The following is an 8,035-nucleotide window of genomic DNA, read 5'->3' as shown; positions in this document are numbered from 1 at the left end:
TCAAACACAGTCACACATCTAGCACATGAGAAAGTCTTGCATTAACGATAGTCGCAGGGATCTCAATATCTCAGATTATAAGCCTAGGGAGAATTCTATAAACCTCGATTCCATCCAGCCTTTAAAATAAATACTCACCAACAACAACTCAGTAATTCACAAATCAAGAATCAATCGAGAGAATGTGCCATGCAATGACATGAATGACCATTCAAATGGAGTGCTATGCAATGCAATGTCGTGCTATGTAAATGTTATGCAATGCGGTAGTCACCTCTCACACTCCACTCCCGTACACACATGCTATGGCAATGCCTCATAGTCATGACCCATGGGGGACCCGCGAAGTCCATGTACCACTCGCTCCGGAATATAACCTCGGATCACGAGCACACTCTCACGATCCCGGCAAAGACCTCGGGCATCGGACACTCCATCGTTCCGGCAAGAAACCTCGGGCAACAAACACTCACAATCTCGGTGGGAAACCTCGGAGTCTCTCTCTCGTCACTCTCAATCTCCGGCGAAACCTCGGAGTCTCTCTCCGTCACTCTCAATCTCCTCAGAAACCTCGGAGTCTCTCAATCACTCTCCTCACCATTATAACAACATAAGAGTAATATGAAAGCATGTCATGCATGATATCGTCTCAATTATATCACCAATATGCAATAAACAAGTACAAGTCATATTATTGCCCACGGCTCAATCATCAATATTACCCTTCCCTTTCATAAGGTGAGGGAGCTAGTATGTGATAAAGATACAACTAGGTGATAATTACATCACATAGCACATAGAATATGGGATGCATGCCTCGCATGGAATCAACCTCAATAATCACCGCAATCATAGGTTCCATAGATTCATACTAGGAATTGCAATTCAATATTCAATTCTCAGTAATAACCTTCCTCTTCCATATGACCAGTGGGAGAACAAGAGAGAGAATTATATCAAATACATGAAATCACAATACAATGACAGCTCACATAACAATATCGTAATAATGGCGACGAGCCCACATAGATATCACAATAATGGCGACAAGCCACATAACGCTGGCAATACCAACCTAGATGGAATTTACCTCCACACCATGCCCGAAGGCCTATCATACTTTCCCCGTCAATCACTACTATTTACATACGTTTCGCTAACCGGAGTCTAGACATAAAGTAAACCGTAACCTACCTCAATGCCGAACAGGTGTCACGAACTTTCACGCCAAAGCTTTTTCCTTATGAAGTGCTTCCGATCGGACGAGGTCTTTAGTGCTTATTCGTCACACAATATGTGTACGCTACCCAATAATACTTCAACCTATATTAAGACGCCAACAACTATGATTAAGCTACGGGAGATTCAAACGTATTCTAACGTTAGTAACTCCTTTCTAGATGTTTAGGCGATGTTTTCTCTTGTATCTAAACCAACCACATACTACCAATACAACATCAATAATTATGTGTTCAATACCAATCCGGACAGCCCACACAATAACATGCAATAACGATTCACATACGGCTTCGACATTCTCAAGTTAATTTTATTAGTTTGTAGCCTTAACGTTTGCATGTAACAACTTATAACAGCCCATCCAACATACAATATGATGTATCCTCTTAACTTATAATTATTCTTTCCAACTTAATGAAAACACAAGTCCAAAACAGTCCACTACCACAACATGTCCAAAACAGGTCTCTAACCGACAACATAACGATGTTCGGAATTCTTGCAAACGTTTACGAACATACTAAGCCAACCACATGCGATTTTTATACATCATTTCATGTCTTCTTTTCATATAATTTCAGCAAGTTATGACCAGCTATCCACAAGACAAGTACAACATCAATTCATACGCAACTACGCTATATCGTCATTTCTATAATCCTTACAACAATTCTCAAACGACTTTAGTTTCAACTCCAACCATTAAACACCTTCATTTCCATCATAAAATTCATGATAATAACAATCAAAATATCAAGTAAAAACAGTTCACTAACTTCTTCACAAAACAGTCCACACACGGCTACACCATGCTTCAACATCACTCACATAAAATCATAGATTCAACCATTTTCATACTATCATAACTTCACCTTTAACCTTCCAATTCTTTTCATTCTTTTTACCATGAGATCTATGATAGTAACAACCATATTTATTAAAGAAAATCAGTCCATTAATTCCACCAAAACAGTCCCTACGGCCAACTAACATTCCAACACCGACTTTCATGATTTTATGCATGCGATTCATGTTCGTCAAGTTACAACCATACTTCAACATCAACACATATAACCCCATAACTACTATCATGTTCCAACATCAATACACCTTATTTCATGCATACAACTTATATTCACACATCTACATCACCCTTAATACTTGAAAAGAAAGTTAGATCTTACCTTGACAACTTGACTTCTCTACTTGGCTAGAGTTGGTGACTTGAGATGGAAATGGTTCTTGTTGCTCCAAAGACTATCTTCACGTTTTAGGGACCTTCTAAAGGGTTGAAACACCTTGGAAAATAATTTTTGGATCAAGACTCAAAGGGCTCAAAAATCAGCCCCTTGGCCGTGAGCTCTCCCCTCTCTCCCTCTAGGTTTTCTTTCTTTGTTGTGAAGTTGAAAATGAATGTAATGGCTGATTCCTTAGTCATTATTTGGTTAAATTATGATGCCTACAAGTTGGACACAACACATGCTCCACTCATGACATTGAGCACTCAATTACTTTACACAAAAGTTTCAATATTTTTCTCACAACTTTCGGCCATATGCCTCCTGTCGACCCCCTTTGTTCCCTTTCTTCTTCTTTTCAATTGTTTACAAGACAATCTTAGGTGTGTTGAATGATTCATGCACCACCCTTTGTCTATTGTAATCATGCCAAGATGGATGAGTAATATTTAAGTGTGCAAGTATTCTTCCTAACATGTGTGTCTTCATAAAATAATGCATGCTTTCATAAAGTGATAGATGCCCTCAATATTCAAATGCATGCCTCAACTTTTTCTCCCCCAATTTCAGCCACCTTGGCCGAACCTCACCTCTTATTTTCTTTCAATTTGGTTGTCCACAATATGATGTAAGTGTAGTGGATGAATTAATGTTTAAATGTATATTTGTATGTCTCCCATAATAGTCTTATTTAAGATGACTTTGAGTCATCTTTTGGACATGGCATGTTAATGCTCATATTGGCTCATTGTTGCCACTAATTTTAACTTAACACCACAATTAAGTAGTTCCTAATTTCCATTAATGCTTCTATACCAAACAAAATTTGTAGATAAATTGTGACTTCAAACGAAATCGGAAGTTAAAGTCTCTACTTTGTATCTTGAGATAGTCTTAATACTCAGCCCGACTTGAATCATCCATATCTCCTTACCCCGATATCATTTTGACGAGCTGTTTGTTGCGTTGCAAACTAGACTCGATGAACTTAATTTTAGGCTTTTGAAACACCTTAAAACTCCTCATATACTAGGAGATATGCCTCCTACAATATAGGCTAAAATCGGGTCCGAGATTTTACCGAAATTGTTCCGATTCATTTCGTTTAACTTCTAATCCTCTTCCAACCTCATGTAACCTCTTATACATACATATACACAGTCATTTACATCCATAACAATTCATATACATGTCTCGAAGGGTCCGTAGAATCACAATAACCATAAGTAGAACTCACAAAGCTTCGACGAAACTCCAATCGAAAAGTATATTCCTATCTTTTGTCCATCTTCTATATCATTACTAATAATCTCAAATACTTTAAAAGGTCACTCACATTACCTCATATACATACTCATAACGCGATTTCAAATCCTTTAGGTTACCTGTGTCACCTCGAGATACTTAAGACAACCATATTTATAACGATATTCTTACTAACTCGATTAACTTTCCTTGAACCTTCTTAACTCATTCTTTCTTGTTTTAATACAAGTAGCAAGGATTATTATGGAGTGTGACATTCTCCCCTCCTTTAGAACATTCGTCCTCGCATGTCAAATGAGGACTAAAACTCGTCAATTAAATAACCGAATCACCCGTTATCATGAGACTATAGACAGCAAGATTTGACCACGAAAAGGGTGTTTTAGGAATATTATGCCTAAAAGTGCTAAACGACCAAATGGGTCGTTACAGATTTAGACCTAAAATACACACAAATTTAATGACTGAATTCTGAATAATTAAGATTAAAACCTTCATAAAATGCAGACAAATGAATTAAAATTATCCCTTATCGTCGTTACGCTTGAAACAACAAATGTCCTTCTCACCTGGGCACTACAGGCAGTCCCATTGGCACATATGAATCCTGTCCTACCTGCCCACGTTCTTAGTGTACATACTACACTACTCTTTTCATTCCAAAAAGATTATCTTACTTTACTTATGAGTTTGTCCCAAAAATATTGTCGCATTTCTATATTTAGAAATAATTTAATTTTATGAAATAATTACAGCACACAAATATCTATGATTTATTTTAGATCACACATTTCAAAAGCCTTCCTTTATATCTCAAATTCCATGTCAAGTCAAACTAAGACAATCTTTTTGGGGACAGAGGGAGTATTTCATTCGTGCTCCGTACCCTTTTGTTTGACTATATTCTTCATATTTATGCATTTAAAAGCCACTCTATTTAATAAGTAACTATGGTAAATCTAATGTCAATTTGAACATGTAAATTTTATAAACGGAAAATGGCCTAAAATGCCCTTGAACTATCGTTTTTGGTACAATAATACCCTCCATCCACCTTTCGGGTCAAAAATGCCCCGTTGTCAATCTTTAGCTCTAAAATACCCTTATTTTTAACGGCACCCTCTGAAATTAATATTAATAAATTTAATTATTACGTGGTGTGATTCTATTGGCCAATTTTATAATGAGCCTAATTAAGTAAAATTCCAACCCAAACCCGGATCTGTCTAAGAGCCATACCCACCCTGCCTAAAAGCCCCATTTAACTAAGGAAAACACCCTCAATTCTTATGGATTCACAACAGACCCATTTGGGTGTTCTTCAAGCTTTTTCAAACCCTCAAATGGTGATTGTACTTCTCCTTTAATACATCCCCAAATTAGTAAGTAAATCTAAACCTAAGTACAAAAAATGATTTCACAAACTATTTTAACAATGGTTAACCTACAAACTTTAGTTCTCAGATTTTGAATTGAGTTCCGAAATCCTTCAGCTTCAAAAATGGAGTTGTAATGGTTTCTCTTTTCTTCCATCTTATTCACCAAAACAACAAATCAAATTAGGTCAAACCAAAATGACCTCAAAGATGGTTATACTCAAAGACTCAACAACTTACAACTTTAAACAGAACCCCAAACAGATTCGAAATTCTTGAACCCCCAGATCAGTAGATAAATTTGATTTTAGTAAATGTGTGATTTTGAGCTTAAATCTGATTGGTGTTGTACTTTAAATTTAAAACTCATTGTAAAAGAGCTGAATATTGATAAGAAAAAAAAATTGGTTTTAAAATCTGTTGAACACTATTGAAGCTCGGATGAACCTCTAATGGAGATTTCGAATTTTGATCTATAATTGATTGCTCATTTTGAAGTGGCCGGGTGATTCAGATAATTGTTCTTAGTATCATTGTGAAGTTGTATTTTAATTTTGGAGTGCTTTGAAGCTGGATTAAGGTCGCTTGGATCGATTTTGAAGCTGAGTGTAACGAAGAAGATGATGAACATTTTGAAGACCAAATCAGATTTAAAATAATTAACAAAATGAGAATTGAGGGTGTTTTTCTTAGTTAAATGGGGCCTTCAAGCGGGCGGGTATGGCTCTTAGATGGATCGGGGTTTGGGTTGAAATTTTAAATAATTTGAATCATTTCAAAATTAGCCAATAGAATTGCGGTGCGTAATAAATAAATTCATTAATTTTAATTTCAGTGGGGGCTGTTAAAAATAAGGATATTTTGGAGCCAAAAGGTTGACGGCGGGCGCATTTTTGACCCGAAAGGTGGATGAAGGGTATTATTGTACCAAAAGTTTACAGTTCAAGGGCATTTTATGCCCTTTTCCGCTTTATAAAAAGTAAAAGACTAACTTGCACATGTATGCCTATGGGTAGCTACTTCAACCTATGAACCATTCTATTTCTTTCGGGTCAATTATTTTTATTGGTGGAATAATTTTATAGTTGTACTTTTCAGGGATAAGACACCATTACCCTCCTGAACTATACTCGAATTTGCTATAACACACCTTACCTTTCCCTGTCGTATTACCCCCCTAAACTTATTTAAAACGGAATAATTACCCCCCTAAATGCTGATGTGGCAAAGAGAGTGTATTTCACTCTCTTTGAGAGAGTGAGAAACATAAAAAAGGGGAAAATTTATTTTTTTTTCCTTAAAAATCTGCATTTTCTTAAAAATTTGAAAATAAATCTAGTCTTCCACATTTAGTTTTAAAAAACGGGTTTTTCACATGTTAAGAAAATAATTAATTTTTTCAAAATTTTATAAAAATTCAGTTTTTTTTCACATTTTGGCAAGAAAAACACTTTTCCGATTTTATTTGAAAAATAAAAGTGTCTTAAGAAAATGAAATCATGAAAATCAAGATTTTTTAAGACATTTAAAAAAAAATAATCAAGTTTTCCATATTTTTAACAAATCCATTTTTCCATATTTAAAAAAAAAAAATCATTTTTCAGTTTTTTTTCTTTTTCAAAAACGGGTTTTAAAAAAAAAAAACAAATTTTCAATTTTTTTTTTTAAAGGGTTTTAAAAATCCTTTTTTTAAAAGAAAATTCAGCTTTTTTAATCCATGTTTTTTAGTTTTTTTTTTTAAAATGGGTTTAAAAAAAATCAAATTTTCAAATTAAAAAAAAAAAAAGACGGGTTTTAAAACTCATTTTTTTTTAATGAAAATTCAGTTTTTTATTTTTATTTTAAAAAAAATTGACACGTAAGTTCTCGAAAAAATTAAAAAAAAAGAAGAAAACAAATAAATACACGTGTGGCAAGGAGAGTGTATGTCACTCTCCCATATGAGAGTGGGCATCGGCGTTTAGGGGTAATTATTCCGTTTTAAATAAGTTTAGGAGGTAATAGGACTTCAGAAAGGCAAGGTGTGAGTAGCAAATTCGGGTATAGTTCAGGGGGGTAACGGTGCCTTATCCCTACTTTTCAAATCCTTTTTCAAGAAAAATGCTGCTGTTAATCTAAATATAGACATAATTTTTTTCATATGAATATTACTAGATTACAGATTGAATAATTGATATTTCTGTTAACAGAATATACACTTTTACATGTAATATATATATATACATATAAAGTAGATAAAAATCTATTTGAATAATATATTTTACAGAACGCATGTATTAGATATATAATAAAAAAAATAGATGTTTATGTAGGGTGTGTTCGGTATGGAGGAAAATGTTTTCCTAGAAAATAAGTGAATTTCCACTTATTTTCTCATGTTCATTTGGGTAGTAGAAAATAAGTGAATTTCTTACTTATTTTCTCATGTTCGTTACGTTAATAGAAGACGTTTTTCGGAAAATACTCTTCCAAGCCTCACCAACTCCAACCCAACCCTATACCCCCAACCCCACCCACCCACCCACGCCCCCATCCCCCCTCCAAAAAAAAAATTTCTTTTGATTTTTTGTTTTTTTTTTTGTTTTTTGCACCCCCACCCCAACCCTCACCAACTCCAACCCAAGCCCATACCCCCAACCCCACCCGCACCCCACTCCCACTCACCCACCCCTACGCCCCCACCCCCCTCCATTTTTTTTTTGTTTTTTGCACCCCCACCCCAACCACTCCCGTAACCCATACACCACCCCCTCCCCCCGCACCCTACCCCCCACCCACCCACCCCCTCCCACAACATTTTTTTGAAGTTTTTAATTTTTTTTCTAAATTTTCTACACGACCACATCCCCCATCACCCCCTCCCTCCTTGCGTGGAACCCATACCACACCAACACCCCCCTCCCCAACCTCAACATT

The sequence above is a fragment of the Lycium ferocissimum genome, chromosome 10, assembly GCF_029784015.1.
Source record: "Lycium ferocissimum isolate CSIRO_LF1 chromosome 10, AGI_CSIRO_Lferr_CH_V1, whole genome shotgun sequence".
Lineage (NCBI taxonomy): Eukaryota > Viridiplantae > Streptophyta > Magnoliopsida > Solanales > Solanaceae > Lycium > Lycium ferocissimum.
This window is presented reverse-complemented; position numbering follows the sequence as displayed.